Here is an 11,739-nt window from a genome sequence, read left to right on the forward strand (position 1 = left end):
TTTTCATGACTCAGAACAGCTTTAGAATACACTTCATACTTTTTTTTTGTCTTCATGACATATCTTCTCCATAATTTTCGTTAGGTTTTTTATTTTATTAGTGACTTAACATTGATTTACGAGACTATAAGATAATGTCTAATTCCACACCATTCCCTCCACTAAATTCTATATCCCCATTTCCTCCACTGGAAGCTACAGTAGTTCTTCCAATGTTGCAGATATGGGTTAACTACTATTTCTGTAACTATCTATATTTTTATATATTTGCCTATTTTTTTCCTATGGTCCTGCCTTCTCTTCCACTCTAAGTCACACCTACACCTATTACTATAACCGAATGTCCTTCCTTTTTTTTCCTTCTTTTCTCTCCAGGTACTGATGGAGTTGGGAGTTCGGAGCCCTCTTGTCATTATCTTCCCCTATCATTGCCCCCCTGCTGGGAGTATGGAACAAAAAATGGGGGGGGGGGAGGTACAGACAGTGGGAGTGCTGGCTTCCGTAACTGATTATCTGTTGGACTTGGGCATTGGCAGGTGGACCCATACCCCCAACCACTTTCTATTTTTCCCTAGTGGGGTAGGGCTCTGGAGGTGACGTCGTCTGCCCACAGAAATCATGATGGAATCATGATAGCATCTGAAACTTGGTGGCTGAAAGGTGGTACTATATAAAGCATGTCCTCCAATTAAAAAAAATAATAATTGGGAGTCGGGCTGTAGCACAGCGGGTTAAGCACAGGTGGTGTGAAGTGCAAAGACCGGCTTAAGAATCCTGGTTCTAGACCCCAACCCCAGCTCCCCATCTGCAGGGGACTTGCTTCACAGGCAGTGAAGCAGGTCTGCAGATGTCTATCTTTCTCATCCCCTCTGTCTTCCCTTCCTCTCTTCATTTCTCTCTGTCCTATCCAACAACGACACCAATAACAACAAGAAGAAAAAAAAAAAAAAAAAGGGCAACAAAAGGGAATAAATAAAATAAGTTTAAAAAACTTTTTAATTTAATAAAAAAAAATTTTCAAAAAGGAAAAAACAGCCACCAGGAGCAGTGGATTCATAGTGGCCACACCAAAGCACAGCAATAAACCTAGTGGCAGAAAAAAATAAAATAAAATGCCACATGCTTCATAGTTTACAAACAACTTACCAATCTTTAATTCCCATTCTACTTCTATAAATCTATAGAGCCAACCCACATGATAGCCCTTTTCCTCAGAATTGTTACTATTCCATAATTCATAACTGTCAGGACCCTGAGTTCTCAGGACATCTAATTATCCCAGCCAGACCCTGAAGGCTGGTTGTACTCAAAGGTTTGATTATAAAAATAGGTTTCAAATGTGCCCAACCATCACCCTTCCCTGCCACACTTGAGGACAAATAGGATCTTGATATGTAATTTCTGAAAGAGTATTCTCACCAAGTCTGTCCATTTCTGCTGTAGTCATAGTCAACTCCTTGTGCCTCCATTTCTCCAAATATGTTCTGCAATTCACCTACACTGCAACTATCATAAGAAACAAAGTTCAGGTATGTGAACCCTAAACTCAAAAGAAGTAAAGAACATTATGAACCAATAATATTTAATAATTTCAGAAGTCAATTTTAAATCATTCTACAAAATTGGAGTATTAGAATATGTCATAGTTTATACTTGTTTTTAAGATATCTTCTTAAATTCCTCACTTGATAGTTTTCCATGCTAACCTGAACATTAACTACTTATATACAGCTTATTTCAAAAACAATTGAAACTATATATTCCAAAAACTGCAGATGTTTACACTCCCCAGATACTAACCTGCATTGTCAAAGCTGCAATACCTTTTCCCTCTGGCTTACTAGATTTGTTATCAGTGCAATAAGAAACTAAATGTTATCCATGACCCAGAAACACCTCGGAATTTATTACACAACCTGCTGCAGAATTTTCACTTTCAAAATGGAAATGAATCATGAAGTCACACAATGCAAGGCTGTGTGATAACCTTTGGAGTTGTGCTAAAGTTAACTAAATAAAGTAGATGTCCTATATAGTGTTAGTTATGTCAGAAGTTAAAAGAATATGAACATCAATTAAAATTTAGGACTGCTTTATTCATTTATCAACGCACAGCCTTGGTGAGTCTAGGCCCACACTACCCAAAAATGATGAATTTAAAGTGCTATTAAGAAAAGAAATTGGGGGGAGCTGGGCGGTAGCGCAGCGGGTTAAGCGCACATGGTGCAAAGCCCAAGGGCTGGTTTAAGGATCCCGGTTTGAGCCCCCCGCTCCCCATCTTGCAAGGGAGTCGCTTCGCATGTGGTGAAACAGGTCTGCAGGTGTCTTTCTCCCCTTCTCTCTCCATTTCTCTAGGTCCTATCCAACAACAACAACAGCAATGACAACAATATAGGTAGTGCGGGCACCGGCCGGCAATAACCCCGGAGGAAAGAAAAAAAAAAAAAGAAATTGAGGGAGTCGGGCTGTAGCACAGAGGGTTAAGCTCAGGTGGCACAAAGTGCAAGGACCAGCGTAAGGATCCCAGTTTGAGGCTTCGGCTCCCTACCTGCAGGGGAGTCGCTTCACAACCGGTGAAACAGGTCTGCAGGTGTCTGTCTTTCTCTCCTCCTCTCTGTCTTCCCCTCCTCTCTACATTTCTCTCTGTCCTATCCAACAACGACAACAATAATAATTACAACAATAAAACAACAAAGGCAACTAAAGGGAATAAATAAATATTTTTTAAAAAACAAAGAAAAATTGGAGCTGGGTGGTAACCCAGCAGGTTAAGAGCACATGGAGTGAAATGCAAGGACTGGATCCCAGTTCAAGACCTTGGCTCCCCACCTACAGGGGGGTCGCTTCACAATCGGTGAAGCAGGTCTGCAGTTGTCTATTTTTCTCTCCCCCTGCCTTCCCCTCCTCTTTTGATTTCTCTCTGGCCTATCCAACAACAACAACAATTAACAGTAACAACAAGGGCAACAAAATGAGAGAAACAGTCTCCAGGATCAGTGGATCTGTAGTGCTGGTACCTGAGCCCCAGGGATACCCCTGAAGGCAAAAACAAACAAGCAAAAAACTTGAATTAAAAAAAGAGAGAGAGAGAAGAAATTAGGCATAAAAGTGACAGGTCAGGTCAACTGATCACCTCACAATTCAATGCCAGATCTAGATCTAAACATTAAATGATTTGCAAATCTCCAAAGTTCAAGCTATTTAAATATCTATATCACCCTTAGTCTGGGCTCATTACTTTATCCTTTCTGTTTTTGATTGATATAAAAATTTAACTTACATTTCTTCAGTAAACAATTTTCTAAAATTAGATTGGATTAAAAGCCTCTCATAATTACTTGTCAGAAACAGGTTTTCTACAGTTGAACAAGCTTTGAAAAACAACCAATTTTCCAATAAAAGGACCTATGTAAAACAAACGAAAGCAGAAGAGCAGTAAAGATGGGTAATGGTATCCTAACCTGTTATATAATAAAGTGAACTATTTTGAGTTGATCACCAAGCACAGAAACACTATTATCAGGGCAGGGTACTCCCAAGTCCAAGCAAATTAAACTCTAATAAAGCAATTCACTACTTACACTTCTGTGATGTCAATCATGACCAGTATCTGAACTTTTTGTATATAACTAATATACTAAGCACAATAGTAAAGTATTTAAAAAGCATTCCCCTCAGATATAGCATACCCTATCACTAGGCTTGGAAATATCAAGGGGATAGGTAAGTTAATGTTGACAACTAAAACTGAAAAGTGAAAAACAGTCAGTAAATCAGGGGACTGGGTGAGTGCACACATTATTACAGAGTACAAGTACTAGAGTTCGAGCCCCTGCTCCCCACCAGCAGGGGGGGAAAGCTTCACAAGTGGTAAAGCATTGCTGCAAGTGTCTCTCTATCTCTTTCCCTTTCTATCTCCTCCCTCAAGTTCTCTCTGCCCTATTCAATAAAATAAAAAGTATTTTTTAAAAAGGAGTCAGTAAAGCAGAAAAAAATTATTACTAGTAGTAATACTTCTCATTTCTCCAAGTTACACAGAATTAATTTTTTGCAAAACTCACATGAAAATATATTATCCTTACTATTCCTAAATTAAGAATTATATTTACTTAGTAAGTAAGTGCTCTATCTCTGGAAAGTCATGCTTAGAAATAATTTTAGGTTATACAGCCAGAATTCAGAATGTCTCTCACAAGCTTCTGCTCTAAATTAAAAATTCAAATTAGTAACAACACAGAGCTACAACAGAAATAAGTCGGAAAATAGATGCAAGAATGAACAAAGTTCAATTTGCAAACATTAGTAATATTCAGAAATTTCACCTCTATCCAACTTTACTATTAACCCAACTAAAGTAAATTCTGAAATGCTAGTTATTATCTAACTAAGGTAAAAGGGAAAAAAAAGAACTTAAAAAAAACTCCATTGTCTGTATGTACACAGGATTAAGAAAAAATTAATGAGTGAGAAGAGAAAGATATGAGGGCCCAATGGTGGTGCATCTAGTTGAGTGCACATGTTACAATGCACAAGGACCTGGGTTCAAACCCCCAGTCCCACCTGCAGGGGGAAAGCTTCACAAGTGGTGAAGCAGGTCTATAGGTGTCTCTTTCCCTCTCTATTTCCCCATTCCCTCTCGATTTCCGGCTGTCTCTATTCAATAAATAAATAAAGATAATAAAACATTTTTTTATAAAAAGAGAGAAAGAGAGATATGGAGAGAATGAATTAATCAGAGGACTGACTACTCTGACACATGAGATGTCAAGGACTGAACTCCAGACCTCATGCTTGAGAATCCAATGGCTTTATCCACAGAGCCACCTCCTGGGTCACCATTCACATAGCTGTAATCTACCTTAAAATTTTAAAAAGTGGGGGGGTGGCAGGGGGGCATAGTGCGTGCACATGAGCACAGCCTGGGAAATATCACAGCAGTTTGTGCAGCAGGCTTTCATGCCTGAGGTTGAGAGGTCAATTTCCAACACTACTATATGCCAGAACTGAACAGTGCTCTGGTCAAAAGAATAAAAATTAAATAAGTGAACTTGGTTTATATAAACGAACTTAGTTCCCATGGGAAGTAGGGTAGATAAAGGTTCTATTTCCTGGAGGAGAAACCAGTACAAAGGCATTAAGTATCTTATCCAGCAAGTAAACCAGTGAAAATAAAACCAGACCTAATTATTTAGCATGCAAAGTCTAAATAACCTGCTTTTCAAAGGTTCATAAATTTAGGATAATATTTTTAAGTGCCTGCAAGTGATCTCAAACAATCTAACTTTAAGAGGCAATACACACAATCAGACCACTACATTAAAATTGAGTACTCTAAGGAGCAAAGTACCAGTTCATAAAATGAATTAACTGATACACTTTTTAAAAAATGGTCATACTGGAGAGAATTTTCTTTTCTTTTTTTTTTTTTTTTAACTGCCATCAGGGTTATTACTGGGATTCATTCCTGCAAGGTGAATCCAATACTCTTGGTGATCATTTTGGGGTTTTGTTTTTGTTTTTGATAGAGACAGAGAAATTGAGAGGGAGATGAATAGAGAAGCAAAGAAACACCTGCAGCACTGCTTCAGTGCTAATGAAGTTTCCTCTCCGCTTCAGCAGGATGGGAGGAATGGAGAACCTTGAACCCTCCTTGAAGAGAATTTTCTTTTTTGAAGAGAATTTTCAAATGTCACTATTCATCTTAAAACCTACAGCTCAAGGCCACATGGTGGCAAACCTAGTAGAGTGCACGTCACCATGCATGAAGACCTGGGTTCAAGCCGATGGTCCAACACATGCAGAAGGGGAATCTTTATGAGCAGTGGAGCAGCACTTCAGATGTTTTTCTGTCTCTCTCTTTCTCACTCTCTGTCTCATCCTCTGTCAACAAATAAAATAAATCTACAGTTCAAATTTTCTGTGAGAGAGTCAAAGGGGTCCAACATGTTCTGTGAAAGTATATTCTATATATCCATCAAATCCCAAAACACTACTAGTAGTGTCAAGGACTATGTATTTTTAAAAAAACTTTCTCTCCAAAACCAAAATCTTAACAGCACTGTTTTATACCTTTGTGATACACTTCAAATTTGGATTTTACAAATGATTGGCTTCCAGCTTATTTTCTAAATACTTACATTTACAGATTTAGATTACCTAAAATGTGGTGTTCTGTACTGTGTTCAGGAAAAAAATCCCCACTTCCACTCAAACTTATTATCTGAACCTACAATGGTTGCCTTAAGATACTACATTGACAAAAGAGGAAAACTAATCAGACCAGAAAGCTTCCAAACGTAACTTTCATTTGGAAATCATATCAGGTACCACACTACACACTATGTGAAAGCCCACAAAATAATAATTGAAGTTAGTTCTGCAATGTGATAATTTATCTGACAGGACTGAATTTTCAACTGTCAAGAGAGAAGTCATTTTTCCAGATTCTAGAAAACCCTACTTACTGAGGTAGTCTCAAGATAGTTCCCTTAATCCTTCCAAATCCCAAAGAATCTAACACAAGCCACTACAGTGGGACCTGAACTGAAATGAAATGACCATGTTCAAACCCCCCAAAGGTGTATTTCCTATATGTCTGGGTAGCTGATGGCCACATGTCTACACAGCCCCAGACCCCAGAAGTCTTTCCTCAATCAAAATAACACATGTAGTCCAAAGGTGGTGTAATGGATAAAGCATTGGATTCTCAACCAAGAGGTCCCAAGTTCAGTCCCCGGCAGCACATGTACCAGAGTGATGTCTGGTTCTTTCTCTCTCTCCTCTTAGCATTCTCATGAATATATAAATTCCTTAAAAAAAAAAAAAAAAAGTAACACTCATGGCTGGGGAGAAAGATCCATTGATAAAGAGCACAGGGCTTGCATGCCTAAGGCTCCTGTCAATAGTTTAATTCCCACGAAGTGTTCTGACTTCTCTTTCTCTCTCCCATGTGAAAATCTCTACTTCATAATAACTTTTAAAGGTAATTATACTAAAACAACACTCTCTCCCCTAACTCTAATCAATATACAAAGAAATTCAAAAAACTTCCAAATAAATTTTACTTGGACTATTCAGGAGAAAAAGTCAACAATCTGGGATCAGTTACTTGAACCCTGAAAGAAAATTAGAGTCACTTTCAGGAGTTGGGTGTACATTACCTCTTTGTGCCTTCAGCACAAGGCTAAGATATTAATTACATCACTCAATGACTGAAAACCGCCCCATTACCCAGAAAGCACCACGGTATCTGAGATACTGCACCAAAGTATCCCTTACTCCCTGATACAGTCCTTGAATACCAGTGACAATGGGTGCTATACTCTTGCAGAATCTTCACAGACATCTGCCCACCCACCTGCTACAACCATATTTCTATTTACTCTATTTCTGATTACGCAACTCTCATGACCCTGTGCATGGCTGCCCACTTGTCAGGACAATACCACACCACACACCTCCAGCCTTTCAGCTCTTCCTGATCTCTTTGCCATTCAATGGATTCTGGAACTAAACCAGTTTCATGATCTCACTGACCCTAAAAGCATGAACTTTCTGACGTAGTTCAGGGCTTAATATCGTGTTTTTTTTTTTTCCATCAACACACAAACACCCTTTCCCTTTCTCTCTCTCTCTCTCTCTCTCTCTCTCCAGTTCCTCCCAGTATGGAATTGAACTCCCTCAACTACCCAACCTCAGTCTCTTCACAGTGCAGCACCTTGCAGTGTCCATACTCTCAAGCAACCAGTCTGCCTGGCTCTCTCCATCCTGAATCATTAATTCGGGCATAGACTTGAGCATCCTCTTCCTCTCTCTGTACACCCCCCCCCTTCACTGCACAACACATCATCCCTTCCTAGTCATAGCCTTGCCCCGCTCCCCCTTTCCTACCTGGCCTTTCTGTTGCACTTTACAGGTAGGCTCTGTGCATTCTCCTCTATCCTCTATTCCAAAATAGTCTTTCTTCCTCCCCTCCGCCCCTGCCTACTCGCCTCACTGTGTATCAAGTGCAGTCCCCAAAACCCTTTTCGGGCCTGCAAGCCTTCCCCTCTAACCTGTCCCTGCTAGTGATGTTCCCACACACACCCCGTGCCTCCCTAACTTCCCTCCACACTTCTGCCCCCAGGAACATGTCCCTGCAGTTCGCCTGCCACTCCCACAATATTCGCTTAGAACCCCCCCCCACACACCTCTGGTCTTCCATCTCACACTCCACTGCACTTGACCCTCCCTTCATGTCCTCTCGAGCCCAAAGTTCTCTCTCTCCCTCTCGCTGCTCCCTCATTTCTGGCCACACTTCCCCTCCAGAACACCTTCTGCTTCGCTCACTGCTGTCACCAGCTCAGGACCCTGCGCACCTCCGGCCCAGACATTTTCTCCCCGGCAGCCCCCTCGCCCCACCTCTGCAAGCCCCAGTCACCGCCCCTGAGCGGCCCGGCCTCGTGTCCTCCTCACACACTTGCTGACCTCTCAGCCCTGCACGGACGGGGGGGGGGGGAGCGACACCCTCACTGTCACTCCCGCCTCGCACCGTCCATTTCCCTCGAGACCCCCAGGGCCGCCCCTCCCCGCTTCCCCTCTCCTCCAGCGACACCTTCCTCCACGTTTCCCTGGCGCCCCCCCCCACCCCGAGACCCGCCGGCCGGGACACATGCCCCTGCTGGCCATTACGCCCTCGAGGCCCCCATCTTCGGCTTCCAAACCGCCGCCCCCGCCCCGATCCCCCACAGCCCCCCCCATCCTGCCCAAGGAAGCTCCTTCACCCGGCACTGGGCCGATCTCTCCTCTCCTCTCCTCTCCGCCCTTCCCTCGCCGCGAACCCGCGCACACCCTCCGCCTGGCCCCCGCCCCCGCCCCCCAACGCGGTCCCGCACCTGCCCGGCGCCCCTCGTGCCCCATCCCGCACAGACCCCCGAGCCGGGCTCCCCCGCGCTGCCCACGCCCTCGCCGCGCTCGGGGTCGGGACTCGGCCCCCCGAAGGTGCGGAGGGCCGTCGCGGCCGAGGCCACAATGCCGGCGCCTCGGGGCCGGATGGCTCCCAGCTCGCCGCCCGGGCCGCCGCCGCCGCTGCTAAGGACGCACAACAAACAATGCGGGGCCCGGGCCGGCTCCGCCAACCGCCTCAACCGCCGCCTTAACCGCCGCCCGCCCGGGACGGCCCGCCGCGCAGGCGCCTGCCCCGCCGCAGCAGCCTACCCGCGCCGCCGTGCTCTGCCCGCGCCCGGTGCCCGCTCCCGCTCCGCCGCCGCCGCCACCTCGTCGGTCCGCGTCTTCAGCTCCTCAGCCCAGCGGCGGCGGCTGCGGCTGCTGCTGCCCTGGTGGCGCTCGCGGCTCCGGTCTCCGCTTCGGCGGCGGCCACGTGACTCTGCCGAACGCGCCCATTGGCCGGGCTGGGGGGCGGGCCCCGCCGCTGCCGGGGAACGGAAAGCCCGCCCCCTCGCTCGCTGCGCGCCCCCTCCACGCGCGCTCCGCCGCACCTGAGAGCGCCGGCCAGCGCCCGCCGCCGCCGCCGCGCTGCCTGCGCCAACTGCGCACCTGGAAGCGTGCAAGGAGTGTACGCCAGTGGCGGCCGCAGGCACCTGCAAGCCGACGCTTACGTAGACTGCGTCCCCGCCTTCCTCCCGAAATCCAGCCCCCGCCGGCTGCCGCACCTGAGCCCCGCTGCGCTAGCGACGTAACTGATGCGGAGAGGGGATGAGCTGCACTGGGAGACGAACGAAAGTCACGGAAACTTCGTAACTTCCGAATGTGGGAGCGGCCCCCGGCAGCCGGCGATAAGTCTGTCTTCCTCGGCCCTGCGCCCTAATGCAACGTCCCTGCTCCGCGTCCTCAGCCGCTACGCAAACGGAGTAGGCTCCGCCAAGCTTCCACAGAAGGAGGCCAGTGGGCTTTGACTTGTTAAAAGATTCCATTCCTAGCTTCCGCCCTACCCCCACACTTGCCAGCTGTGTGACCTTGACCAAACCACAGAACCACTCTGATCTCCATTTTCCTGATTTGGTAAACTGGAACAATAATTTCGATTTAGGAACTGTTGGAGAGGTGGAGAAAGACGGTAAGTGTGAACGCTCTTGGCACAAAGAAAGCACTGAACCAGAAGTTGCCTCATAGTCAGCAACCACCTTTCCTGCTCCTGTCTTAATGGATCTTCCTGGAATTAAGTTTAGGGCTTCTCTAGCCTGCTTATAGTTAAGTAGGTCTTGAGCTGAACACCTACTCCGACGGTGCTGGGGGCTGGGGGGGATGAAGATTTACTTTTACTTTAAATTTATGGAATTAATAGTTAGCACCATCTTTATCTCCAGAATTCTGCCCTCCAGCTTGTCCGTTTCTTTATTATCTGCAGCATGCCAGGTTCTGTGCTGGGCGCTAGGATCCACAAGAAATGAGGCAAAGTCCTTGTCCTTCAGAAATTCCCAATCTCGGCTAGAAACAACCTGACTTTTCATGGTCAAGGTTTGGAGAGCTGGGAGTCCTGAAGGGACCCCCCCACACACACACACACACACACACACAACGGCCCCATCAGGGGTCCTTCCCTTCTTTGTAACTTGCAAGGTACAAATATTCTAACAGCTCTGCTTCTTTCACAGGATAAAATGTGGTTACCTTTAAAACCTTTGGTAACCTAACCTTAAGTAGCAGCCTACACATACTTTCCCTTTGCCCATCCTTTCCCTTTGCCCTTCCTGTTAGTTTTTGTGACCAGAATTACCAGTGGGTCTGATTGCACTATGATGAATCCATTGCTCAAAGTGACCATTTTCTTTCTTTCTTTCTTTCTTTCTTTCTTTCTTTCTTTCTTTCTTTCTTTTTCTTTCTTCCTTCCTTATTCCTTTATTTATTTATTTCCTTCTTTCTTGAGAGCTTGTTTCGAGGTTCTAGCAGGGGAGCACAGCTACTCGTATACCCTCGACTGGTCGGTCTCTGTTCAGGGAAGGCGGACCTCTTCGGGAGGGACGCACATGGAGCGGTGAGGGAGGAGGGGAACACCTGCCTAGCCAGCCAGATCGGCCGAATCAACCCTGGCGATCAATGGGGTGACAGATCGTCCTCATATCCTATTTCCTTCTTTCTTTCTTTGTTTCTTTTTCTTATAAAGCAGATAGAAACAGGGAGAGAGAGAAACAGACACCTGCAGCATTCTTCCACTGTTTATGAAACTTTACCCCTGCAGGTGAGACCTGCATCTTGAATCAAGCCCTCACTTATAGCAATGTGTGCTTTAGAAAGTAAGTGCAGCAGCCTGCCCACCCACCCCACCCCCTGGTTCAGACAATATGACCTTCTTACCACATGAACTTCAGAACAAAATTTCAGGATATGTACTTAGAAACCTAGGTCAGGTGCTAGGCCACAAATTGCTTTCTGAACTCTCTCCCCATCTCTAGCCACACACACCTTTATCTTGGAAAACTTGTTGATGTTTATATCAATCAGTTCAGAATGTATTCTCTCTGGAGCTCCTTGGTTACCTCAGATGTGTTGTCTAAATCTCATTCTCCTTTGTGCATACCTCATTAAATTATGTTTTCTTATGACAAGAGGTTGTAATTATTTAGCTGCCCTATACTTCCCTGGACTACAAGCACCTACAAAGAGCATCCACCTAACTTCAGCAGGTTCCAGAAACATGCACATGCAGATGAGATGAGACCATTAGAATGCATTTTCAGGAAAAGTACAAGTCTGCTGGGAAGAACAGACATTTGGGTTCAGTGCCCACTAACTGTGTGACCT

The 11,739-nt window shown here is 45.2% G+C and overlaps 1 protein-coding gene across 4 annotated transcripts in view; it reads right to left on the reverse strand.

Annotated features, from left to right (window-relative positions):
* STRBP (spermatid perinuclear RNA binding protein) overlaps positions 1-9,347 on the reverse strand; it is a 144,505-nt gene extending 135,158 nt beyond the window's left edge. For 2 of the 4 annotated variants that reach the window (XM_060200124.1, XM_060200125.1), the window contains exon 1: positions 9,196-9,347. The gene's annotated coding sequence lies outside the window, so the exon portion shown is untranslated. Of the gene's footprint in view, positions 1-1,419; positions 1,507-9,195 lie in introns of all 4 variants that reach the window. The other 2 variants (XM_060200123.1, XM_060200122.1) reach the window with 2 other exon arrangements.
* Positions 9,348-11,739: the final 2,392 nt, after the last annotated feature.

The sequence above is a fragment of the Erinaceus europaeus genome, chromosome 10, assembly GCF_950295315.1.
Source record: "Erinaceus europaeus chromosome 10, mEriEur2.1, whole genome shotgun sequence".
Taxonomy (NCBI): domain Eukaryota; kingdom Metazoa; phylum Chordata; class Mammalia; order Eulipotyphla; family Erinaceidae; genus Erinaceus; species Erinaceus europaeus.